The sequence below is a fragment of the Balaenoptera borealis genome (genome assembly GCF_965194805.1).
Source record: "Balaenoptera borealis genome assembly, chromosome: 17".
Lineage (NCBI taxonomy): Eukaryota > Metazoa > Chordata > Mammalia > Artiodactyla > Balaenopteridae > Balaenoptera > Balaenoptera borealis.
In genome coordinates this window covers 67,621,998-67,641,748 of record NC_138876.1, presented here as the reverse complement: position 1 = coordinate 67,641,748, position 19,751 = coordinate 67,621,998, and the positions used below count along the sequence as shown (strand labels likewise).

At 41.9% G+C, this 19,751-nt stretch overlaps 1 long non-coding RNA gene across 1 annotated transcript; it reads right to left on the bottom strand.

Annotated features, from left to right (window-relative positions):
- Positions 1–8,433: 8,433 nt before the first annotated feature.
- Positions 8,434–16,987, bottom strand: LOC309614919. The gene is made up of 2 exons (XR_014236466.1): positions 15,302–16,987; positions 8,434–15,270 (listed from the first exon to the last, which is right to left on the bottom strand). It is a non-coding gene; the product is annotated as an uncharacterized lncRNA (long non-coding RNA).
- Positions 16,988–19,751: the final 2,764 nt, after the last annotated feature.

Sequence of the window (19,751 nt, the reverse complement as noted above, 5' to 3'; positions counted from 1 at the left end):
ATCTATTTAATATTCTGGAGAGTGGCCTCATGCTGCCCTAGAATTCCTGAAGTGGCTCAGCAGTTATCCAGGTCAACTCAACACATACTTATTAAAGACCTCATCTGTTCCAGGGACCCTTTGCTGGATGCTGGGAGGTGATAAAGAATGAATAAAGTAAGGTTTCCACCCTCAATATTCCATTAACCTGGGGAATTTGTGGGATGTAAGTCACAATGCAGATTGACCAATATCAAGATAGTTTACTGTAATACTCCTTTGGACCTAGGACAAGGTGGAGGCTAGTTACAAGGGGGTGAATCAGCCTTGATGCTAGTGACCAAAGAGCATGATGTCATTTTACATTGTTCCTAAAATTTTCATATCTAATATAACAAAGCAATTCAGAGCTGAATGAAATCTCTCTGAAAATTAGTTTATTGGTCTACCATTCACTTTTTAACATTCAGGGCAATAGTCGCCTCTCTCATGTGGCCACACTGCCTGACCTCTCACCTTTACTCCTCACGTCTCTCTCACACGGTATCCTCCATCTGCCCACAGTTGAGGAGGCTCACAGGAAAGAACTTTGCCTTCTGAGAATCAGAACTTTCAACTCTCAGAAAACAAATTAAAAAAAAAAATCAATCGACTAAAAAAAACTTTTCTACATTGCCATTTGGATCCATTCAGCTATTGCACTAATTTCCTAAAACACAAATGTATTTTTTGCACCAGGGAAAGGTGGGGGGGGGGAGGAGAGGCAGGATGCAGTCATCTCAGCCTTCAATAGGCTGTCCTGGTAGGAGTTTTACCACTTTAGGCAGCCAATGCCAAGTTGGCGTGCGCTGAAGCCTCATGGTGAAGTGGAATTTACACTGACTTCTTGCAGGGAATGAGACAGAGCAACCTAAACCCGTCCTCATACAGGCGTCCAAAGAGTTGTTTTGGCTGAAGGATAGCCCTTGACTGACTTATCCATAGGGGACTGTCAATGATGCTCTTGCTGATGCCTAAGGAGAGCCACTTCCGGCAGGAAGGAAGGAGGGGAGAGCTGAGTTCCTCCCACTGGGGAGTTGGATGGAGTTTAAGATGTTGGGATGCAGAAAGATGGGAGGTTGTTCCAGGTGGTTTCAGGTGAACTCGGAGACTTAATAGATGGTGCTGTGGCATGAGCTAAGCCTGACTGGGTATTCAAGACCCTACTCCCTGCATTACACAGCTGGCTAGCATCTGGGGGCTTCTCTGCTTATGAATAGTTACGATCGCTCAGTGTCAGGTAATGTGCATGATTACATTTTCTGGACTTTGTTTTAATGAATGAGTGTCATATTTTCTCAAGATAATTCTTCCTGTTTTAGAATCTGTATTTAATAAAGGGAGTTCAATGAAATGGAAAGGGTAGGGGCTTTGGAGTCAAGTGGACTCCAAAGTGGGATTTGTCTTCAAATCCTGGGGGGCAAGTTACTGAAACTCTCCGAGCCTTAGTTTCCTCATCTGTCGGGTTGTGAGGAAAATGCTCACCTTGTAGGGATCTAGTGAGGATTAGCAGTAACGTATGTAAGGCATCTAACATAATATCTGGCCAAGATCAGGCACTGGATAAATTATTATATTATTATTTATTTCCTTGAATCTGCCAGCAGGGCTTTGGTATAATCCTCTGTGTTCATGGTCAAGGCTCAGCTGTCTAAACTGAGTTACAGACGTGGCAAAGAACACCTTTCCCTTATTTCCATGATCCTCTGGGTGACCCTGGGCAGAATGTATTCTAGAAGCTGCTCTTTTCATTTCTGTGACATGTGCCTTTTTAAAAAATTATTGTAAACACCTGATTTATAAAAAAAAATAAACTCAACATACAACAACCTGCCATGGCATCTTAGAATCTCCCAAGCAGGGCTGCAACTGGTTGCCTTAGCAATAGAGAATCCCTCCAAGGCTGTGGTTCTACTCGTGAAATGTAAGTCTCCGAAACGTGACTGAGGTTGGTGAAAAGACTTCTTTCAATAATGTTGCAAGCTGGTCAGATGTCTTGGCACCAGATGAAGCAGGGTTTTATAGGATCTCATTACCATACACGTTTTAGCTATAGAGACTGGCCCTCTAGACCTTTTTTGTTCAGGACCTTCTATTTTGTTTTTGGAAAAACAGGCAGCAAAGTTCTTGGGGTTTGATTAGCAGCAAGTATACAATTATCAGCACAATGCTTGTATACCCCTGAGATGTCATTCTGTGTACAAGATGTCCCCAGTCCCCCAGTAAAGGGCACACACATCTAGTTGCCTGCAAACTGTACTTGACGGTGAACTCACAGTGGCTGCTGTTACCTTGGTTTCTTTCTTAATTTTCTCACCTTAGTATTGATTGATTCTAAAGGGGCCAGGTGCTTCAGGGGATGCAGAGGTGACGAAGGGCTCCCCATCTCTGTACCCAGCTCTTGCGGGAGGGCACCAAGGGGCATACCCCAAGCATACAAATAACTACTATATTTAGTTATTTGTATAATATACAAATTATACGAATAATTTGTATACTATAAATTTATACAAATTTAAATTTGTATAATTTAAATTATACAAAGTACTGGATGAGAACTGTCTTAAGAGAGATAACAGACAAATGCCATGAAGATTCCAAGGAAGGCAATGTTAAATCCAGGGATGGGGAGTTGGGAAATTTTCAGAGAGAAAGACTCCTTCCTTGTGGTTAGAAGATCATGTGTTGGGTAGCAATCCAACAGGTAAGACGCAAGTAGATCTTAAATAAAACCATACTCTGTGGTTGCAAAACCAGCTTTGGACTAATGTGACCCTTGATCACTTTAGCATGTAAGAATAGAAAAGGGAACAGTGAACTAGGGTTCCCCAAGACACACCCCACAGACCCTTCCAAGAGGCAACATGGGATTTTTAATGCAAGAGGTTACAGCTTATTCATTGAACTCTAAATACACAAATCTAAATATACCCAAGTGTACAGATTTTTGAAGACCGGTGGATCACCGTAGAGGGTAAATAGTTGTTTCTCTAGAGGTGTTACTAGTGTCAGTGACCCATAAATCCACCATCCTATGTTTAGCTCATAACACTTTCAACCCTAAAATAAAGCAAAGCTGGTTTTATGACATTTAGATAGGATCTTGACTGGCTTTCGAAAAACTTTTAGTTTTCTTTTAAAAAAAGACCTACTGTTTCTTCCTCAAATCACTGGTTGCAGAAACACGGACAGATATACAAATTAAAATGGGAACCACATCCCCATTTTATCCAGGTTTTATTGTGGGCCTGGACTGGCCTTTACATTTCTCTTCAGGGCTTTGAGTTCTTCTGGCTGGGCTGGAATTTTATAATTGAAAAAATTTCCATCTGACTTTGGCCCTTCAAGTAAATACTGTATAAGCTCTTCATTTCAAATCAGGGCGAGTTTGAAGGGAGTCAAAGCACATGCGCAGTGGGGATGGATCTAGACAAAGAAGTGATTCTGTAACTGTGCCATTCAGTGCCTTCCAATGTTGCCCCAGTTACTGGCCATCCAACAGGAACATCCCCCAAAGGATCGCTGCTTTATGCACCTTTCTTTCAGCCTAAGCACTGAATGGCCCTGGCTCCATTCTTCCCTGTTGTCTCTTCTCTCCTGTGCTGCCTTTGTGCTCTATTTCCTCCCCCTCTCCTGTTCCCCATTCTCTCTGAAACCTGGGGTCACTTGCTGCCCAGGATGCCCTTTACCCCCCTCTCCATGGTGACTTTTCCAAATGTCTTCTGTCCCCCAGCCCCATGAAACATCCCTTTTCTCTTTTGTATCTGCAGTCTTCCTCCCCGCCCGCCCCCCACTGGCTTATCCTTTCCTTCTGTTTATAAACATCTTGTTTTTTCATGTCTTAATAAAAACGAAGATTTATACCTATACATGTATCTATTCTTTAACCCAGTCACGTTGCTGCACACCTGAAACTAACACAACATTGTTAATCAACTATGTGCCAATATAAAATACAAACTTACAAAAATAATTTGATATATATAATATTTTTAGATCAGTGCCAGGTTTATTATTGTTATTACCAACATAATTAATCATGTCTTGCCTACCTCATGGAATATTCCATGAGAACTGGAACTTTTAATTTCTACTGTTTTACCCTAATGCCTTAATCACAGTGTGGTACATAACAGGTTGTTGCTAAATATCATTTGAATAAATGGTGACTTACATGTTAAAAAAAACACAAAAATTAAAAACAAACAAAGGAATGGCAACAGTGAAAAACTTTCCCAGACATGTCAGGGTTGTTTCTGATTTCTTCCTCGTCTAGACTTCTGATGAGACTAGGCTATGTTTCTAAGTTGTTACTTCTTCCACTAAATTCTGCTTTCATCTCCAAGCACTTTAGACAAACTGATCTCCCGAAGGTAACCAGAGGCTTCCTGTTGATCAGATGCAGTGCAGATTCTCCGCTCCCATGTATTTTTTAAAAATTAATTATTTTAATTGACAGAGTTGATTTACAATGTTGTGCCAATTACTGCTGTACAACAAAGTGATTCAGTTATATGTACATATACATGTACATTCTTTTTTAAAATATTCTTTTCCATTATGGTTTATCATAGGATATTGAATATAGTTCTCTGTGCTGTACAGTAGGACCTTATTGTTTATCCATTGTATATGTAAAAGCTTACATTGGCTCCCACGTTAATTGACTTTATATGAACCCTGACACTGTCAACCACCTCTTCCAACTCCTTGACCTCCGTCCTTTAGAGACTCTCCTCTCCTGGCTTCTCCTCTCCTGTCCACCCCTCAAAAGCAAGTGTTTCTCAAGATTCTGTGCCTGCTCTCCTTCTGGTCAGACTACATTTTCTTCCGTGTCATCTCATTTAGGTCTAAATCTTTGGATATCATGTCTACATTGATAACTTCTAAATCTGGCTTTCTAGCCCTCATTTCTTCCCTGATTACTGAAGACTGTTGAAAAAAATTTTTCAGGTGGATATGCATCCAGACCCTTTAAACTCAACAGCACATACATCCAATTTATCTCCCCAATTTATTTTCCCATCTAAACTTGCTTCTTCCCCTGCATCCCTCATCTTTGTTAACTACATCCATCTTAAAGGCAGGCAAGCTGGACCACTTTGACCCCCTTGACATGTTCCCCACCTTCACTCTCCTCATCTGCTCAATCCAAAATACAGTCAATTTCACTACCAAATGTTTCCTAAATTATACCTTTTCTGTTTTTATAACATTATTCTAATGAGGGTTTGGATTATTTCATTAGTCTCCTGGGTTCTAATCTCTTGCTTCTCCAAAGCATCATTTCCTCTGATTCTAAAGCTGTCTTTTTAAAACAGAGTCCAAACCATCTCACCTCTTCTTGCTTTCAACAGCTTCTTATTGTCTAAATGATTAAATCATCGCTCCCAAGCCTGGCATTCAATGTCTTCCATTATGTGATATATCCCTTTAGGTTGCTCTCCCACAGTGTGTCTTCCTGTACCTTACATGCAGTGGAAGACACACCAGAATACATAGCAGGCACCCTCGGGTCCCCTGACCTTTGCTCGTGCTCCTGTCCATATCAAAATGGGCCTATGGTTTCTCTGTTCTGTCCCTTGTTCTGCTCCAAACCTTTCCTGAAGTCTTTCTTGATACTTCCAACAGAATTATCTGCTCGGAATCCTATAACATATTGTAATGGACAAAGCGTGATAGATGGGAAAGACCCCTGATTTTTGCACTAGACGACCTGAGTTTAAATTCCTCTGTCACTGGCAAGTTTTGCAGCTCACTGTGGCTTCCAAGTGGCCCGGAAAGACTTTGCCACCCCCATGCCTACACTCTCAGGAAATGGCAACTCCGTTCTTCCGGTTGCTCAGGTTACAAACCTCGTAGTCATTCTTGACTCTTCTCTTTTTCCCACACCTTACGTCTAATCCAGCAGCAAATAGTGTTGGCTCTGCTTCCTAAATAACCTGTAATAAGACCGCTTCTCCCCACCTCCCCTGAGGTCTCCCGACCACCTGAGTCCACAGCACCTTCCTCCCTTGTCCGGTTATTTGCAGGAGCCTCTTCACTGGTTTTCCTGCTTCGGCTCATGTCTTGCCTCAGCCTCTTGTCTGCACAGCATCTGCAATGATCCTGCTGCCCTGTGTCAGGTCTCATGCCTCTGCTCAAACCTCTGTGATTATTTTCTGACTCACTCATAAGTGTGCAAAGATAAAGACGTGACCTGTCTCCCAGCATCCTCGTTTTTCTCTCCTTATCTCCTACTACTCTTTCCCTTTCTCACCCTTCCCTTGTGGTTCCTTAAACATGCCAGGGAAAGTCCAGCCCAGCCCTAGGCCTTGAATTTGCTCTTGTCTCCTCTTCCCCAGATAGCCACACTTCCAGAAAAATGCTCCTCGGCCAAAAGCATCATGAAAATCTGTTGGTAATAAATACAACAGATTATTGTCTATTTATATAAGTATTTATTCCACAAGCAGGCAGAGGGGGACGTAAGTCACATTGACTGACCTCATTGAACTGGGTATTGAGTTAGAATGATTTCATTGTGTGACTTAATTCTCACAGTCATCATGGAGCCCATTTTATAGGAAAAGAAAGCCAGGTTCGGAGATTAAGTCATTTGCCTGTAAGAGTGAAGAAGAGCTAAGATTTGTAGTAGGGTTTCACGTCAATGCCCAGGCACTTCTCTTTTTTTTTTTAATATTCACAATTATTATTATTATTATTATCTGCATCTACTGTCCACCAGGACCTGTGCAAGATGCTTCAGATACTGTAATGAATGGAAAATTGTATTTTGCTCAGCGCGATCAGTCTAGCGGGAGAGCCATCCTTCCAAGAGGTTCTGGCAGCCGGCCAGCATGCCGTAACAGGAGGCAAGGGTGTTGGTAGCAAAACCCAGAGCCCTCTGGAGGGAACCAGCTGTCCTTCCCGTGGGAGGCGATGACGTGTGCAGCCCAGCACCAGAGAGAAGGTGGTCGGAGTCCTGGGAGGATCCCCCTCGCAGAAGGAACAGAGCAGTTCAAGCCACTGCTGGGAAGGATCAGCCGCTCTGCTGTTCCCTTGTACCCTGTGTGTTAGAAAAGAGCTATTCCTCCAGTGTCCGCATCCTCGCTAATTACGGGGCAACAGTTAAAATTATTGCCTCAGTGAGAGCCCAAGTTTGCCAGATCTTCCTTTTTTCTCCCACCCCCAAAAGATCTTGAAATTTGCATACTTTTGTGAAATCCCCTAATGGTTAAATGTCGGCAGTTGGTTCCTTTGTATTAGAAGATCAGCTTGCCAAACGACACGGGTCTCCTGCAGGCCAGGCGTGGTCCCTCTGTCCCTACTTTGTGGATCTGGCAATGGGGAGAGGGTGGACCAGTAAACAGGTGAGCCAACCCCGCAGGCTCGGACAGGGGGTGACCTCACCGCAATCTCCGGGACCCTGCGCTGGTGCTGGGAGTGAGTGCTGAAGGCGGCGTTCATGTTCCCGTGCCCTCGCCACCAGACCAGCTGTGTCCCTCAGCATCCGCTCTGCTGAAACCCGGTGCCCACACCTGCAGGCGAGCTCCCCAGAAGCCCCTCCCCGCAGTCTAGGAGGGGCGTGAGAGTGCCCTGCCCCGCTATAAGGGGACAGCGTAGGAGGAGTACGTTCTGGACATCTCATTGTGTGTTCCCCGGAGAAACACGCAGTGAGCAGAGATTGCGGGCTCCGTGGTCAGCAGAGGGGCCGTGGGAAGGGGACTCAGCCTGGGTTCAGGAGGGTCGTGGAAGACAGTGACGCTGACGCCCTCACACGGGCTCGTCTAAAACAATCTCAGAAGGGCTCCTTCCCCTTTTTCATGAGCGTGTTTCTTACAGCAAAGAGTTTTTCAAAAATACGAAATTCAAAAGTGGAGCAACTCACAAAGATTCTTTTGACCTCCAACACGTTCCCATTTCTCAGCAGTGGGCTGATCTTTCTAAAACACGCATCAGATTATGTCTCCACCTACTTAAAATCCTCTGACGGCTCCTTTTAGGATAAGGTTCATTGTGGCCCCCAACCAGAGTGCCTTATGGTCTCACCCTGGCTCCTGTCTGGCCCCTCCTCCTCCTTCCCTTCCCTGCGCCCCCTGCCCACTTCCCCCCATCATGCCAGGTGGGCCTCCCCATGGGAAGCTCCTGTGGTCCAGCACCTCTGGGCATTTCACACCTCAGCCTTCCCCCTGGTGGTGCTGTTCCCTTTTCCTGCTTCCTCCCATCCCCAGCTTCCTGTCCTTTAGAACTCAGTTCAAAGGCCACCTCTTCCAGGAAGCCTTCCTACCTCCCTCTTGTCTGATTCAGGTGGGTTTCTGTGTCCTATCAAGCATGCTACCCGCCTCCATCACCGCCTTTTCAAACTGATAGTATTTGTAGGATTTTTTGCCCCCCCTCACCCGGCCCCACACCCACTCATTAGGCCATAAGCTCTTTTTTTTTTCTTTTTTAATTTATTTTTTTAATTTTTGGCTGCGTTGGGTCTTCGTTGCTGCGCGTGGGCCTTCTCTAGTTGCAGTGATCGGGGGCCACTCTCGGTTGCCGTGCGAGGGCCTCTTGTGGCAGTGGCCTCCCTTGCTGCAGAACGCGGGCTCTAGGCGCATGGGCTTCAGTAGCTGTGGTGCATGGGCTCAGTAGTTGTGACACACGGGTCCAGTTGCTCCGCGGCATGTGGGATCCTCCTGGACCAGGGCTCAAACCCATGTCCCCCACATTGGCAGGCGGACTCTCAACCACTGCACCACCAGGGAAGCCCCCATAAGCTCTTTTGAAGACAGGAGGAGTTATTGTTTGATTTTTTACCCCAATCCTCACGGATACGTCATACACCAGCGTGCCCTCTGAATGATGGCTCCATTCTCCACTTGTGAGCCCTGACTTTTTCTATCCGCCTCCCTCCTCTTTGGTCCCCTTGGTATAGAATACATCCTGTTGCTTCTCCACTGCTTTCTCATCCCAGAACGCGCTCAAACCTTCGAAGGGGTTCTGCTCTGAGTTACCAGTCGAAGGCCTAATAAAGGGTCCTTCTGTGCACCCTTACTCTTCTCCTTTTCCATGAAAATCTCGCAAGGGATACAGATGTGGGCATTAGTGCATGAAGCCCAAGGAACTGTAGAACCCCTGCTTCTAGTGTTTTAAATCTATTGTTGTCAATCCTCCCAACAGGCCCCTGAAGGCGAGTACCCATATTTTACAGATGAGGAAACTGAGACTCAGGCACGTTAAGACCCTAGTTCAAGGTCAGGTGTCTAGGGAAGGACTGAGCCCATGCACTGCCTTGCCTTCTTCATCAGAGGTGGGCAGCGGGGAAGGGAATCTGCAAGTTAAGGGGCACAGATGGGCCTGAAGGGATGAAAGCAGGACAGAGAGCCTAAATGCCCCAGGGGCTGGGCAAAGTGAAACCCACTCAGGGAGGACAGGGACAGTGGCCCCAGGCTTTAATTTTCTTTATGCCTTCCTTCTCACCACTGCTGTTCCTGCCATGGCAGACCCTGTTTGTTTTTCAAATTTAAATAATTTTTTCATTGAGTTAATGCCGATTTCCGTGCAATTGTAAGAAATAAGACAGAGCTATCCCATGGATCATTTACCCAGTTTTCCCCACTGCAAAACCACATCTAGCATCACAACCCGGCTACTGACATTGAAACACTGCTGCTCTTATTCAGATTTCTCATTTTACTTGTATTTGTGTCTGTGTGTTGTGGTGCATGTATGTATTTAGTTCTATACACACGCATAGCATTGTGTATCCACCACCACGGTCAAGACACAGACTGTTTCCATCACCAAAGATCCCTACTATTGCCGTTTTATAGCTACACCCACTTCCCGGTAGGGGAAAACACTTCAACCCTAATCTGTCCCCTGTTTCTAAAATTTTGTCATTTCAAAATGTTCTGTGAATGAAATCATTCAGTATTTCACCTTTCGGGCTTGGCTTTTTTTCACTCAGCATAATTCTGTGGCGATTCATCTATGTTGAACCTATGTTTGACCATGTGGGCGAGGTGGGAATCAGCTGGCTAAAGTATATTCAAGATTTTGTGTCCAGGATGGCATATGGCTACAAACCTGGGCTTTGGAGTAATAGTACTGGAATTCACATTCTAAATCTGCTGCTTATTAACTGTGTGGCCTTTGCAAGTTTCTGAACTTCTCAGCCACAGTTTACTCATCTTTAAAACAGGGATAATCATAACAGCTATCATGTTTTGAGCATTTAATACGTACCAGCACTGTTTCAAACATTTTACATATAAGAAGTAATTTTCACTAATATTCCTATTTTGTTGATGAAAAACTCAAAAACATGGAGAGGTTAAGTAACTTGCTTAAGGTCATGCAGTTAGCTAGGGGTGTAACCAATACCAGCCCGGTCTCACTCCAGTGTCCATGCTCTCAACTGTTTAACCACTAGGCTAAACTCTCAGATCATATACCCTGGAGTATCTGCCTGTTGGGTTTGTTATGATGATTTAAAAAAAATCCATATAAAGGAAATTGTCTCATTAAGTTAGATGATCCTATTTAAAGCCTCAATGCTTGGCGCGTTCATGTTCAGTAAATGCTACCAGATGAATTATTATTATTATTAACATCCCCATTGTCATTATTTGACTTTTCACTTGGCTGCCAAGATGCATTTAAAATAAATGGATTCCCAGTTGTCTTTAACTCTCATCATAAAATCCGTTGAAAAGTATGCAGTTGTTTCTAATTCAAAAATTTCTTTCTGGCATTTCCAACCTCAGTGTTTTGCAGTAACAGGTACTTCGATATGTGTAGTTTCTAAGCCGTGTCAGCAAAAAGCCATTCTGGTCAATTTTTAAAAATTCAACGTCGAGCACAGTTTATTTTTCCATCTTGCAAAGTCCTAAAATGTATTAGGAATAACTAGATCTTAAGAACCTATGAATTCAGTTTTAAAAATTAATGTGAAATAGTGTTGAGAATAAGAATGTGCGTAACTGTGACGGTATATAAAAGACTTGTGTCCCCCAGAAAGATTGAGACATTTAAATTTTTATATCAGCGCTGAATGCTTCTTCAACAACAGCGGTGTGTCATTTAATACAGCAGCAACATGAAACTCTGCAGGGGCTGAGTGTTCAGTTACTTTATGTTGCCTCCCCCCGCATGTCTTTTTCATGTTGGCCCCATGCTGAGTACCAGCCTTCTGTTTAACCTGTCTTAAGGGCCTCAGTTGCTGAAATCAAGATCTCCATTGTCAAAAACTTGATTTTGTCTTATAACATGCCCTACTAAGACCCTTGCTTGTGAGATTTTTGGTAGACTGAACTTCCCTGTAATATGAAAAACATCCTTCAGGTTTGGCTATTTTCCTATTTCCAAATCCACAGCTCCATTCTGAAATCTGAGTTTCTTCCCTAGAAAAGCTTTTATTTTTCTTCTTTATAGTTGGCTTTCTCTTTTCTAACATCACCACACCTGTGTCATATTATCCTGTAAATTCATATTGAGTGCAAATGTATTTTTCTCTTTGTGGGATATAAAGTAACATGTATTCAGAAATATGAATCCATTTCTGCCGAGTATATGCAATCAATCATTTCATGAATGAATGAAATTTTGGTCCTGTTCTGGTACTTTCAAACAGCTTCTTCATAATATTTCTAGATATTGATAAATTACTATGCCATCAACCTGTCCAGATATGGCTCCCTTATGTCACAAGGATGTGTTTTATAACAGTTTTCCTCTGAAAGATTTTAAGTGCAATTAGAGAATAAAATAGGTATGTGTGGATAAATAAATAATTTTAGACTAGAAGGCTACTATGAAGAAAAATCAGAAGTGAATTCTACAACTGACAAGTACTATTCCTAAAGGCTGTTGGTTCACAGGACTTGTGGATTTGCCTTCCAAAGATGAACCAGCTGTTTCTCACCTCTGTGACCAACTGGGAGCATATGGTGAAACTCAATAATTTTAGTATATAACACCTTTCACTCAAGCATCTCCAAAGACCTAATAGATGCTGAGCTCCTGCTAGACACCAACTCAATGCCACTTTTCCGAAAACAAGCCATGCTCTCAATCATCTAAATCTGAAGTAAGATTTTGGTGGTGATAAGTCTGCCAAGTAATTTTGGCAATTCTTCTTTTCATCAGGTATTCTCGGGGTGAGGGGTGTGAGCTAAATGCTGCATAAACTGAATCTCGAAGATTGCTGCAACATCCCCAATGTCAGGGCCGTTTGAATAGCATACTCGTTGAACTATTGGAAAACCTGAAACCTCTGTCTACATCTGGGCTTTAAAACAAATAAAATAAAATAAAATAGGGGCTTCCCTAGTGGCGCAGTGGTTAAGAATCCGCCTGCCAATGCAGGAGACACGGGTTCAAGCCCTGGGACGGGAAGATCCCACATGCCGCGGAGCAACTGAGCCCGTGCGCCACAACTACTGAGGCCCTCGCGCCTATAGCCTGTGCTCCACAACGAGAGAAGCCACTGCAATGAGAAGCCCGAGCACCGCAATGAAGACCCAATACAGCCAAAAATTAAAAAAACAAATAAATTAAAAAAAAAAACAAATAAAATAAAATCTCAACCCCACACTCCAAATTCTACCTCAGTTTCCCATTTAAGCATAATTAGAGCTTTTTCTGTTTTTTAACTGGCTCAACAGTACTGCTCCCTACTATTGAAAGCCTCTTGCTCTCCACTCCTGTTTCCAAACTATTGTTTAACCACAACTGCTCATCATTATCCTGGGAAGTCTGCACTGTGCAATTATCCCACACTTTTTCCATCCTTCTCCGCTACCAAAGACTCAATAGTGCTCATTTCTCAAGGACTTCAGCACCGTCCTTGATTTAATAAATATTTATTGTAGATCTACCATGCTAGGGCCAGAGAAAAGATGGTTATTATTCTCCCTGCTCTATTGGAGTGTAGATTGGCAGGCTGGAATATGTACTCATCTATATCTGTGTTTCTCTTGGATTCAGCGGGGCGTAATTTTCACATGCTCACCCAGCCTATGCACATGCAAGTGTTCCATGATCGTAAGAAACGTATTTAATTTATAAATGTTGACAGGTCTTGACTCTTAATAAGAATTGCATGGATGTTTGAGTCTGTAACAGGGGCACACATTGAGAATCTGCTTTTACCTTCTGAAAGCTGTATTAGGTCATAGATAATATGTTACTCTGTTCATATTTGGACTTTTGAAGGATAATATTTCAGAATGAGATTGTTAATCATGTTTTGAATAATATACAGAAATAAACTAGATGTGTTAATACTTTATTAACTACTAAGATCTGCCAGAGTTGTGTGTGTGTTTATATTTGTGTGTGTGTGTTTATATTTGTGTGTGTGTATCGCTGAAAGCATGTAGTAAGTACCTACCGGCAAGCACTAAGGGCTGTGAAGGAAGATCTCAGGGCTCAAGAAGAACACCTGCGGGGCACTTGACCTAGTCTGAGAGTCAGGTCCTGCGGGGATGAGACTACAATGGAGATGGGATGGATCTGGGTTAGTAGGTCAGAAGTAAGTAAGAGTGATGCCGCCAGAGGGAGCAGCACATCGAAAGCGGCATGGGTGGTACTGCAAAAGTCCACTGATACGTGACTGCAGAGCAAGGGGGATGGTTTGAGATGAGTCTGAAGAGGTGGACACGGGTTGGATCATCAGGCCTTTAGAGCCACATGAAGGATTTTGGCCTTTATTGTATTGGGTGTGCATTTCCCAGTCTCTACCATCTCCCACTATTATTCTCTAGGACCTCAACCTCCCTTCTGTTGATTGTTCTCAAGCACTGGTCTCGTGATTCCTCAGCCTCTCCCACTACTCCTTCAGATCCGGTGTGGATATAGCAGATAGCACAAAAATTGTTAATCTCGTTGCTGGGTAGAGAATGCTAAGGAAGGGACCAAACAGGAAAGGCCTCACAGAAAAGGCGATATTTGACCATCAGCATTTCTACAGGTAGACATGGGCCTCGTAAGCCATACCCAGATGTTGATGTCACTCTATGCAAAGTTGGCTATCACAGGTTTAACAAAGGGTGGGGATGTGATCAGTTTGATCTCTTAGAAAGATATTTCTTAGAGGTAATTGGGAGAATGGACCAGAGCAAGGAGGCACCAAAGATTAAGTGTTCAATTAGGAATAGGTCTTGATAGTTTAGGTCAGGCATAAGGAGCACCCAAAACTCAGGAACTAAGTTGGCAAAAAGAGTGATAGATGGAAGAGATTTTCAAGGAGAAGGATGTACAGGATTTGAGGACCAAGGAAATCCAAGGGTGACTTACAAGAGTTCTTTCTTGGATGAGAATATGAATAACGAAGGTAATATAAGAAGTGGTGATGACAGAAGGAAGGATACATTTGGGGGTGAAAAAGGGTAAGTGAATGGGGGTGAGGAAGAAGAATTAGTGAACTTTGAGACAGGTTGGGTTCAATGTCTGTGACTGACAGGAAATCCAGACTATCTTTAATTTCCCAACCCCCTTCTCTCCTCATATTTCTTCCTCTAATAGTTCACCAGTGACCCATTTCAGTCAACTCTAGATCTTCGGTTGACAAAAGACTTCCAGATTTACATTTCTAGTTTCAACCTCTCTCTTGAGCTCCAGGTATGCATTTACAGATTCCTGCTGCACATCTATACCAGAGGGCTTGGGGGGACCTCAAATTCAACATATTTAATCGGAGCTCCATGTCCCTTTCAAAGACCCCTATCTCAGTTAAGCTATCTTCCTTTACCTACTCCCCAGGACTCAAAACCGAAGCATTAGTTTCAATACCTCCTTTGTCATCCACACCTCCAAACCACTGCCAAGTTCAGCTGATTCTATTTCTATGGCTTGCTAAACTTTGTTTCCCTTCTTCACTATTGATACTACTCTTGCCTTAGTTTGTGCCTTCATTATGACTCAACTATCCTCTCTATGACCAGTCTCTCCCCCTTTCATTCCATCCTACACATGGATGCCCAACCCATTCTCCCAAAGCTCAGATCATCTAATCATGTTTCTTCTAGACAAACAATCACAACACAAACCAACCAACCGAAAGACAAGAACAACAGAACCACGCAGACACACAACTTGGATAATTCTCCTTTGCCTAATAAAATGTCCAATTGATTTTCAAAGAAGATGTGTTCTTTCATGCTTTGTTTCTAGCCTCTGTTGCCCGTTTTCTTCCGGCATGCAATTTCCTGAACCGAGTGCTCCGTTCAACATAATCTGCTTGCTGTTTTCCTCCCTTATTGATTGGTTGACTCCTATAACCTGTGCGATGCTCATGGTTGACTCCTATAACCTATGTGATGCTCGTGGTTGACTCCTATAACCTATGTGATGCTCAGAGCACAGGAGGCACACTCAACAGGTGCATTTGTATTTAGAACCGAGGCAAAAATAACTGTGTCCGAGTGGATGGATAATTTCAGCTTTCTAGGCATGGAGCAAAATAACAGCGAAAAAGGTTTAAGATTTATTTCCTTTTACAGATTCATTAACATTTAAAAGTAAGCTTGAAATCTACAAACAATAAATGCTGGAGAGGGTGTGGAGGAAAGGGAACCCTCTTGCACTGTTGGTGGGAATGTAAATTGATACAGCCACTATGGAGAACAGTTTGGAGGTTCCTTAAAAAACTAAAACTAGAACTACCATACGACCCAGCAATCCCACTCCTGGGCATATACCCTGAGAAAACCATAATTCAAAAAGAGTCATGTACCACAATGTTCATTGCAGCTCTATTTACAATAGCCAGGACATGGAAGCAACCTAAGTGTCCATCAACAGATGAATGGATAAAGAAGATGTGGCACATATATACAATGGAATATTACTCAGCTATAAAAAGAAATGAAATTGAGTTATTTGTAGTGAGGTGGATGGACCTAGAGTCTATCATACAGAGTGAAGTAAGTCAGAAAGAGAAAAACAAATACCGTATGCTAACACATATATATGGAATCTAAAAGAAAAAAAGATGGTTCTGAGGAACCTAGGGGTGGGACAGGAATGGAGACGCGGGTGTAGAGAGTGGACTTGGGGATGCAGGTAGAGGGTAGATTAAGCTGAGACTAAGTGAGAGAGTGGCATGGACATATATACACTACCAAATGTAAAATAGATAGCTAGTGGGAAGCAGCCACATAGTACAGGGAGATCAGCTCCGTGCTTTGTGACCACTTAGAGGGGTGGGATAGGGAGGGTGGGAGGGAGACGCAAGAGGGAGGGGATATGGGGATGTATGTAAATGTATAGCTGATTCACTTTGTTATGAAGCGGAAACTAACACACCATTGTAAAGCAATTATACTCCAATAAAGATGTTAAAAAAAAATAAAAGTAAGTTTGAAAGTAACTATTAGGACATGTGTCCTTCATCAGAGCGAAGGAAAGCTTTTATCTTGAAGCTTAGGTGGAAATAAAGCAGAGCCCTCAGGTTCTAGACATCTTGGTTATATAAATAGTTTTATAGATTTGTACACATTTGCTTGTAGGGGAACATGGGCAGCTGAAGGAATGCATCACTCTGGAACCTATTGTTTGTCAGTTCATTCTTAATTTTCTTTTCTTTCTTTTTCCCTCCTCTCCCCTCCTCTTTTCACTCCCCCTCCCCCTTTCACTCCCCCTCCCCCTTTCACTCCCCCTCCCCTTCCTCCTCCTCCTCCTTCTTCCTCTTCCTCTCCTTCCCCTTCCCCTTCTTCTCCTTCTTCCCCTTCTCCTTCTCCTTCTTCTCCTCAACTACAACATATAGGAATCTATTCCTCTTTTCCGAGGAAGTTAAAATTATTAATTAGATTATGCCCAGTATGTGCTTTGCTCATTTTAGAAATGCATTATGTACAATTAAAATTTGAAATGTCCTCAGATATACAAATTAAAAATACAGATAAGTAGAATACTAAATCCCCAAACCTCATTTTAGGACATTTAGCTTCAACTGTCCCCTGTACTAAATATTTTAGGAGCTCTGTTATAAATAGTGGAATGGTATGTTTCATATTGTAACCCCTATCCCCTTAGTGTCAGGAAAATATATAATTATAAAAGAAAACTAGAAACAATACCAGCAACAAAGTTTATCAGTATTCTACAACCTGGACGTTCAGATATTGATGGAGTTGATTATAAATACTAGACTATGTAAAAAAAATGTTTTGACTAATTTTCCCAATTTCCTTTGAGCATTATTTGTTTAGAATCCAGGAGTATTAGGGATCTTCATTTCATAGCTGCAGAGTGACCCAGAAAGTAGGGTGATTTGTCTAATATCCTGTAGTTAGCTGGTGGCATTGCTGGGGTATCATCTGGGTGAGCAGTAATTTCTAATTTAGAACTGGGGTGGCCATTTCTATGACATCTCCCTGAACAGTTAGGTTCTGGGCCCAGAATGTGTAGAAAGCTCGTCAAAGATCATGATGTGTATAATAGTGCTGCCCGTTTAGATTGCCCTGAATGCCATGTTTTTACTTTCTTCTCTGGGCCAGTGAGATGGTGATAGAGGCAAGGATGGTAAACAACTGCCGTCAGAACTTGTTCTCTCCCTGAAGTTTCAGAGAACCACTTTTATACATTCTATATTTCAGATTATATTTGAAAAATGAAGCTTGGCTGAATAAATAAATAAAAGTCTAGAGAGCCTTTGTCTTTTTCTGTCTCCTGAGTGTGGTCAGTTATTCTCAGTGATCTTATGAACAATAAATATTTTAATTTTTTTAAGGTAAGGATCAGTCTAAGAAGTAGATGAACTTCTCATGTGTCTAAAGCCTGTATATCATTGTAACAAGAGACTCTCATTAAAAACTTTCTAGAAACAAGTTCTTAATGTGTACTTGCTTAGGAAAATAAATTAATCATACATGCCAGCTATTTAATATTGTAATTAGGTATATATATATAGATACATCATCAACGTGATACTAACACTTATTGGTAATGAATACATCATTAATGATCATAGATATGGTAAGGATCTTCCTTCATTCTTATTAATGCTTTATTGTGGAAAGGTGGAAAGTTCATTAGACCATATGTATATGTATGTGCGTATATATAATATACATATATTTTTTAGGTTAAGCTAAATGTTTCTACACTTTCTTTCTTAGCTATTTTCTCAACATAAAATGATGCTCTTCTACAGCTTTGGAAAGAGTAAAGGATACTTTTGGAGGAAGAAGTGCCTTGTAAGGAGGGAACGTGGTGTCATGTGAGGGAAAGGAACATGGGGACCGAGAGAAGAAGAGGTCAGTGGATATGCATATGAGAGACCTGAGTGTGACCTGAGGGGCCTTTGAGGTCATTACCTCACCAATTACCTCTCTTCACTTCTTCAGTATCATTACACAAAATTCAAAATTAAGTAGCAACCAAGGTCAGACAGGACTAGAGCAGGATGCTGTTTTCTTTCCATTACAGTAAGATCTTCTTTCCTTCATTCAGCCCTTTATTGCTTTTCTCACTCTTGCCCTTTTCAGCTCTGTTTCATCTTTCCACTGCTTGGAGCTGTTGTTTGTGTTATCTGTGGAGTGGAAACGATAACTCTGAGTTTATAGGCCTGGTCATACACGAATGAGCACAAAAGTGGCTTTACCCATGGTTTCAAGGGCAATTAATCTGGCAGGCTAACGCCCATGGAATAGTCTTTCCAAAAAAAGAAAAAGAAAAAAAAAAAAACCTGAATAAACACATTTTCTACCAACACATTTTCTAACTTCAGGGGTATTCTACTAAATAGACAAAGCCCTTCAAAATTAGACTTTTTAAAAAAATCTATTCCATTTAATTTAAGGAAAAAACACTGGTTTCTACATAACTTCTTTCTCCAATAGATTATTTGTGTGCAAAATTCAAAAGCATATATTAAGTTGTACAGGACCATGAGTGTCTGGGAGGGAGATGGGGCACTGTGGCTTCTATTTTTCTATGCTGTTTAGTTTTAATGCCAAATTGTTTTAGGAAAATCACATTGTCCTGAATCACTCATGTAGAATCTATTTGGTTGTAGGTCATGTTGGTTTACATTAACATTATTTTAATTTTTGAATAAATCAGGATCTTTTCAGAGGTTTAATAGTCTGTCTTAAGGAAGCTTTGTTCCAAATAGGCCTCAAAGGCTCATAGGACTATTTTTTTCATGTGTGATATATTTATTTGTATTGGTTTGCATGGATATAGCAATGATTTGCATGGGGAAATGAGGAGATAACTAAGAAAACATGGTAATGTTTTCTTGGTTATCTTTCCCCTGAGTAAACATAGATTCCTATGAAGAAACACAGTGGATAGTATTGGTCATTACCTTAAATTCTGGTATGCGCATTTCCGGGCATTTTTCTCCAAAATGTGTTCTGACTGTTAAATTCTCTTCTTCCCAAATTATTCTTAAAGAGACAATCCTCTTGCATAGATAAAGGCAAATAAAAGGTGCCTTTTCTTTAAAACATAAGAGCAGCCCAAATAAAGGATCTGTAAGAATAGAAAATGAGTCCTTAAAATTAATCTAGGAACAGGAGATAGATCAAATGTTTCCAATTTATCTTGGAATTTGACATATGGCCTATTTACAATAAAAGATAATTGGGGTCAGACCCGATGGCCTTGTGGATTCTTCTGGCCACCCACCTCGCTTAGTACAGACTTTACAGTGTCAGGTAGCAGGTGCTATGGATAGGCAATTAGCACCAAACTCATGGTTTTTAATCATTTTCTATAAGGCACATCCGTGTGTTTTTGTTGTTGTTTAACGT